The sequence below is a fragment of the Lepeophtheirus salmonis genome, chromosome 8 (genome assembly GCF_016086655.4).
Source record: "Lepeophtheirus salmonis chromosome 8, UVic_Lsal_1.4, whole genome shotgun sequence".
NCBI classification, from domain to species: Eukaryota; Metazoa; Arthropoda; class Copepoda; order Siphonostomatoida; family Caligidae; genus Lepeophtheirus; species Lepeophtheirus salmonis.
In genome coordinates, this window is record NC_052138.2 from 22,463,493 (window position 1) to 22,470,981 (window position 7,489).

Below are 7,489 nucleotides of genomic sequence, written 5' to 3' on the forward strand. Positions count from 1 at the left end.
GTTTTTTTTTTGCTAGCGGTTGCTTTGATAAAAAAAATAAGCATTAGACCGGTCATTGAACTTGAGAAAAAACCAACTTCCACTCAAAAAAAAAAAATATCCACTGAAATAATTATTAACACATTTAAACAAATTTTAATGATAAAAAATATTTCTTTACAATACAAAAAACCTCTTATAATCTAAATAATTTTATAGTCAATGATAAATAATAATCGTAAGCTTGTGATAAGTGGGTCATTGTGCTTTTTAAGGATAACTAGTTTAGAAAAAAAAATATCCATAAAATATATACATTTATTTTTCTAATGAATAGTTATAAGGAATAATAGTCCATAGACTAAGTCGAAAATACTATGCTCGAAATCTTCACAAGAAGATCTTCACAGTCGACCATCTTTTGAGCCGCAGAAGCGACAAATTTATAGCAGCATCACTTGAGGAAGTCCAGGGTAACTTCAGGACAAAACATCCGGCCCAAACAATGTGCTTGGGAGTCATGGCCTCTGATGGGAAAGAATTTGATCGTTCTTCTTCAAGCCCAATGAAAAAAACGGGGCTTACTATAAGGGCATGAGGTGGAAAATCTTACCCAGGCTGAAGGCTAACTATACTGATAACAACTATGTGTTGACCCAATACGATGCCCCCAGCTATACGGCCTTTTAAGAGGCAGAATTTCTGTAAGGATCACTTTTCTGACTTCTGGTCTAAGATCTTCTAGCCCTCTTCCAGTCCTGATCTAAATCCCTTCAACTTTAGTGTGCGGAGCGTCTTAGAGAGTAAAGCTTGGAAGATATCACATAAAAGTTACAGGAGCTCAAGGCCAGTATCAACAAGCAATGGGCCAACATGTCTGCCAATTATATTGTGGCAGCTTGTGTCAAGCTACAACCTCATATGGAAGCTCTGATAGAGGCTAGAGGCGGCCATAGTAAATAATTCTTGCCAAGATTGATTGCTAAAAGCTTTTTATCTAAAAATTTTCATTGTACTTTTATAAAGGTCTTGGTTTTGCTTTTTGATCAGGGAAAATTTCCCTGTTGCACTTTGTATTGATTTAACCAAATTTTGATTTCATAAGTTGATTAATGAATCAACTGAAAAAGCAAATATGTTGTGCATTAATAGAAAAACAATCGTAAACAAAAATGAATAGAAGGAGAAAAGTCTGTAGACGGACGTCTATCATATTGGCAATGTCCTTTATTGCCATATAACCTGAAGGAGGTATGCTATTCCTCTTTAATTTGCTTCCTGCACTGCTAATATTCACAATAGAAAATAACGTATTCAAATGAATAAAATGAGAACAATGTTAGCCTAGCATTAAGGTAGAGTTTGACCTGTTACGACTGATAAAAATAAAAATAAAATTACTTTCAAATATTTTGTAATGAGCAATTACACACCCTGTATTTGTACATGTTACAACTTCTGCAAAATCATAATTTGTACACAGCATAAATAAAATCTATGCAGATATATTCCCACCAAGTCCATATTTGCAAAGTAATACTTATATGGACTAATCCGATTTATTTTCTGCCTTGAAACAAATCCACCTAATCTAAACCTTGTCCTAATATTATTTCCATTGATAAAGGATTTTAAGATATTTATATAATGTAATCCTGATCACAAAATCAAATTAAATAGAATATAAACAAGTTGACTTTATTTTAATTTGTTAAAAATAGTTTAAAGAGGCATATTCTATATAGTATTCCCATTATTTTTTTATTATTATGAAATACACATTCAATTCATGTGAAAATAAACAATGTATTACAGAAGCAGGTGCAATGGTTGTCAATCCCAATTTATGCAAATGCTATAAGATCAAATTTTATTTTTGCAAAAACATATAGCATAATATATTCTCCAGAATGTTTCATAGTCTCAGTAGTTATAAAGATAATTACAATTTTTTGGTAGGGGAGACCGAGGAGATTGCAATAAATTTTGTTTTTAGTTCAATTACTCCAAGTTGGTTTGACTTAGACTCAACAAATTTTAACACATCATACAACAATATCTATGCTAGTGTTTGATTTTATATAGAGATTGTACGAGTCTGTAGTTTTCCCACAAATCTCATCCTCGTAGCTAGGGATGGTTGCAACCGTCTACAAGCATTGAGTTTGATTTTAAAATTAAGAAAGTTGGACATAATAATATTTTTTGAAGAATATTTCACACTTTAAGGTGTTATATTATTAACACTGTTAGTATACAGTGTGGAGACTCAAAATTTGGAGTTCCATTTAATTACGATTTATTCTCCCTTATTTTTAATTACAAGGTTACATTATGCAATGAAACGACAGCTGAAACAAAAGAAAACAAGTTTTGTTCTATCCCATGTTTTTAAGTTTAAAAAAGTCGGATCAACCTCAAAAAATGCGTGTGCGATCTCGTCCTTGCAGGTGATTGTGTCAAAAAGGGTATAAAGAGACTGTTATTGGCGTCCTGTTTTGCAACAGTCCCTCTTCTTATCCAGTTTCATATCTTCATTGGGTTATATGTATTGATACATTCCTATTTGAGTATATGTATCGAAGATTATGCTATAACTAGTTCATACATTTATGATTGTAATTTACCGACAGATATAAAACATTGTAGTACATGACATGAATAGTAATAAAAAGGTGACTGGCCTTGAGCCTTACGTGAAATTATTATTATTTTTATAATCCTATCGTAATAAAATGACACGAACAATATTATATTTTAGAAGCACTATGATATCACATGGTCTGCAGAGGTGAGTCTCAACCATGGTTGTTAATGTCATAGTTTATTCGTTTGTATGAAACGGGATACTGGCGCAATAAATGCAGTACTATACAAAATTGATATCACAACCGTTAGTTGCAGTGCCATTTTGTCATTAAAAAATTGTCCTGCTGATGATGTACCCCGTTTTCTTATATAAAAAGTAATTATATTCTTGAAAATTATCCCGTCCCAACTTGAACAAAAATAATGTATGTGAATTAATACGAACAAAATTTTTTCTTTAAATTCGAAAAAGAACTAAAATTTATGAAAATACCATAGCATTTTTCGCATTGGAAATGCTACAAAAATATTTGTATTGTTACAAAGTGGATGTGAGTTATTTATAATCTTAATATTTTGTAAAGTTATTGGTAAAATATATAATAAGACATAAGATTTCAGGTCAATCGAAAAAATGCTTATAGTTTATTTGGTATATGAAGGACACGAGGGATTTCATTTTGACCTCCCCGGCCGCTCTTGTCTTAATGTATGGATTCAAATATGTAATCATTCATAACTGCACGATTGATATAAAGGGAGTAGCATTTTATTACATGCTTAGGTGCATTTAATACTTATGTATATGAAATACATTTTGAAATTCCTTTAGGGGTTTGCAAATGATTTTTATGTGGCAAAGATGGATGGATAGAAATACAATTACAATAAAATAAATAGGAATTCAAAAATGAAATATGTATAGTTACAAGCCGTAAAGATTATAGGCTACTGCATGAGTACATTGGACATCATTACATTTTCAAATAATTTATAAATTGTACATAGAAAAAAACAAATAGTATATATTACAAATAGAAAGTGCTCACGCAATTCCTTTACCGAAACATTCCAAGAATTCAATGTTTATGAGGGAAATATCATATTATTAACAAGTAAAGAGGAAGAAGGGTTACTATGAAGTTCACAGTGTTTCTTTTTACCCCTGGAAAGTTCACTTCCCTCTTTTCACCCCATAGCAAGTTCATCACGAGAAACGTTAATCACATGGAAAGTTCATCCTCAGGAAAAAATGTATTTTTATATATTATAAAATAATTGTTAGAGAGATAATAATGTGTGCGTTATATAATTGGTTTCTACAAGTTCAAAATTTATTTGAAAAATACGAAATAAAAGTCTTGATAATTTGAAACAATCGTCGCTAGGCAGAACAATTAAATTAGTAGTATATGTACCTATCTATATTCAATTTAAAGGAATAAAAATCTCTTTGAGCTATGTCGCAAATTTGTTACAATCGATAGTTAAGTGTTAAATAAAGTATTTCGTTAAGCATAATTTATTATTTAAATTAGGAACTTCTTTAATGAGGTAATGAGTATATTATTGAATGACTAAATCTTTGTACTGAAAAGTAGAATAAAATACTAGATAATAGTTCATTTTTTTCAATAAAGTATATTCTAAAATATTAGTATTGTTGGTGATGAATTTTCCTCTCGATAAACTTACCATAGAATTAACTTACTTCTAGACAAGCTTGCTTCAGCAAAACTTTCTGGAGATGAAAAAAATGCAGTTAACTTTCGGTACACGAGCAGAGAGGTGTAGTTAAAACGTCGGTAAGTTGACATACTTGAATTTTCTGGTAAGTTTCAACGAAAAGTGCTAAACCATTTTGTTGAATATTAATCTATTAGTGGTGCATTAGCTTAGGCTCTTTTAAAGTGGCAAGTAAGTACACCCAATCTTGCACTATACTTCAATTTATTAAAATTAAAACTTTGCTGAAACAGTTAGAAATTATGAGAAGATAAAAAATCAAATAATATACAAATTTGGTTTTTCTCAATTATACTAATAACTAATATATAATTATCTATTATATTAGTTTTTCTGATAATTGCAACCGTTTCAACGTGGCGTATCGATAAGGTAAGTTGACTTAATTTGTTGATAATATTCCAAATATTTGGAAAAGGCACGGAACCCTCCTTAGAATCCGCGCCGAGTCCTACCCATGTCATTGTGTTCGAGGTAGTTACCTTCGAAGACCATGTAATGCCTTCTCCTTTTGTTCCAACAACACCTCAGGGTCAACACTGATGCCTAACTTGACGTTCTAGAGACCAAGGTGAAACCTTATAGACATTGTTGCCAATGATGTGCCTTACATATGGCAACAGGATTTGGCTACCTACCACACCTAAATAAAAATGGATCGAAGATAAGTTTGACAACTTCATCTCGCCGGACTATTGTCCTCAAATCTGAATCCAATGGATTATTTGTGTAGGGTAAGATTGAACAAAAAGCCAATCGAACCTTCTGTCACACCAAAGATGAACATGTTAGTTGGATTATGAAGGAATTCCAGGATTTTCCAAGGGACCAAGTGCCAAAAGCCTACTCGCATTTTGGGCCTCATTGAGAGACTGTAATTAAGTCTGGAGGTGACTTTATTGAATAAAAAAAATCACAGTCCATCCAGCTTTCAGAATCTGGTTCTATTTTTTATCTGATTTCTTGTAAGAGAAAAAATTGAGTTTGAAAAAAAAAAAAAATCATTTTAGCACTACATATTACTTGTGCACCCTGTTCATTCAGTGAAAAAAATAAATATCTGATCATTGCCTGATTTTGTAAGTTTGCCTACTGAAATAGAAAAGAACACTCTATAATTTTAATGACACATTTGAAGAAAAATGTTTGGAGAAAGAATAATGACGAATATAATCACAAAAACACAATCTCTAACCCTCATTCTGATTTTCCAAGGGAAAATTACGACTTCATTGCATCGGAGGACGGATAAACTAAACATTCTCCTTCTTTCAGGACAGGGCACTGAAAATAGCATGTGTAAGGAATCTTCCATCAAGAAAGTGACACAAAACATACAATCATAGTAACAAATGAGTGGCTCAAAACGAAACATATTAAGGTCATTGAGTGGAATTGCCAATCTCTGGACAACAATCTCGTAGTAATCTTTATCAGTGAGACAACTCACAAAAATTTAGCAATGGATCAAATACTTATTTTCTTTACTGTATTTACATTAAGAAACTTACATAATACATCAAGAAATAAAATCATGACAGATTACTATTTTACAGTTCATTATGCTTAAGATAGGAATATTTATGGCTTTTCATTTAGGAGTAATTAGCTTGTCACTATATCTTTTAATAAAGTAAAAGTATTACTGTTGTGAGTAGAAAAGTAACTATATATCATTCATTTTTTAACCGATTATGAAATTCAAAATGGAGTTAAAAATTCAATTCAAATATAATAAGTGTGTGTTAAAAAATCAACATAGTCAGACTATTATTTCCATATCCAAATGCTCATAAAATTTCAACCTGTCAGTAATTTATTTCATATTTGGAATTACATGTCTGATTAAAATACTCTATACACTAAAGAAATATAAAAAAATAGAAGTCCACACTTTACAATTCACGTTAGAAATCCATCCATACTAAAATAAATACCAAATGTTTACGGATATCAACACATGAAGAAATTGTGTGGCCTCCTAACGTTTGAATCAATATAGCTATGTATTTACAAAATTAAATATATATAATTTTTTTTTTCAAGGACATAACATGGAAAATACATACGCTGCTCAAAGATTACGAAGATTCGTGAACTTTCTAATATTGTACATAGCATATAGTTGTTAAATAATATCTGTAAATTATTATATAGTTTTGTTCAGAATACTAGTCAGGGCTCGTTTTAGGGGGACACTTGTACATTTTTCCGCTCTGGATAAGGGGCCTAGATCTGTAGATTATTTTAGTTAAAAAATATTTTTTCTACCAATTATAATAAAAAAGCACGAACGAAAGTAGTATCTTTAGATGTAAAAAAAATCATTTCAAAAAAAGAAAGAACGGCACACTTAATTTAAAAATAAAGTGAGAACAGCCAAATTTAAAAAAAAGGAAACGAAGAAAAAGATCTATGCTTCAGTTCTGTTCCGCTAAAGCTTACCCGTATATTGGAACCATAAATATATTGGGATACTAGCACATTTAAACTATAATGAATTGGTAAATAATTTTGGCCAACCAACATCGAAATAAAACGACCTAAAATGAACATCTCTGTAGGAATCATAACAAAGCTATATTCTAGTCCACTGTTTTATATTCTACAAAAAAGTGACTCGACTAGAACTAAAGCTCTGAATCAAGGGGGTTCATCCACCAAATTTTAAGAATGCAGGGATCCTATTATCTTTTGTTCCCTTGTTTAACTGAAATATATTCTACCTCAAGGCTATATGTATTGCTGCATTAAATTGCGGTTTCCGTGACCCATTGTGGGTGCCGTGTGTTTATGCTCCTGATATTATAAGCTCTGACATTATTATAAATGCTTCTTATTCATATGAATCTACATTTGATCCCTAATACTTTTCAGTATGGTCCTCAAAGATTAATTTTAAAATAAAATGCATTTCAATTGATATTTAATGGTGCAAACAGAACGGAATAGTTAAAAAAATGACATAATTATTATAATCGTTCAACTGTTTATGTTATTCGTTTAATATATTTTATTTTGGGGGTTCCTTTTTTACCTAGTTCACTATCTGCGTTATTAAAAGGATGTTCAATAACGTATGCTAAACGACATTTTTCTTATTTATATATGTTTTAAAAAAATTTGAAGTAGCAATACTAATTTTGGTACCAGAAACAGTACAAAAATATTCGTA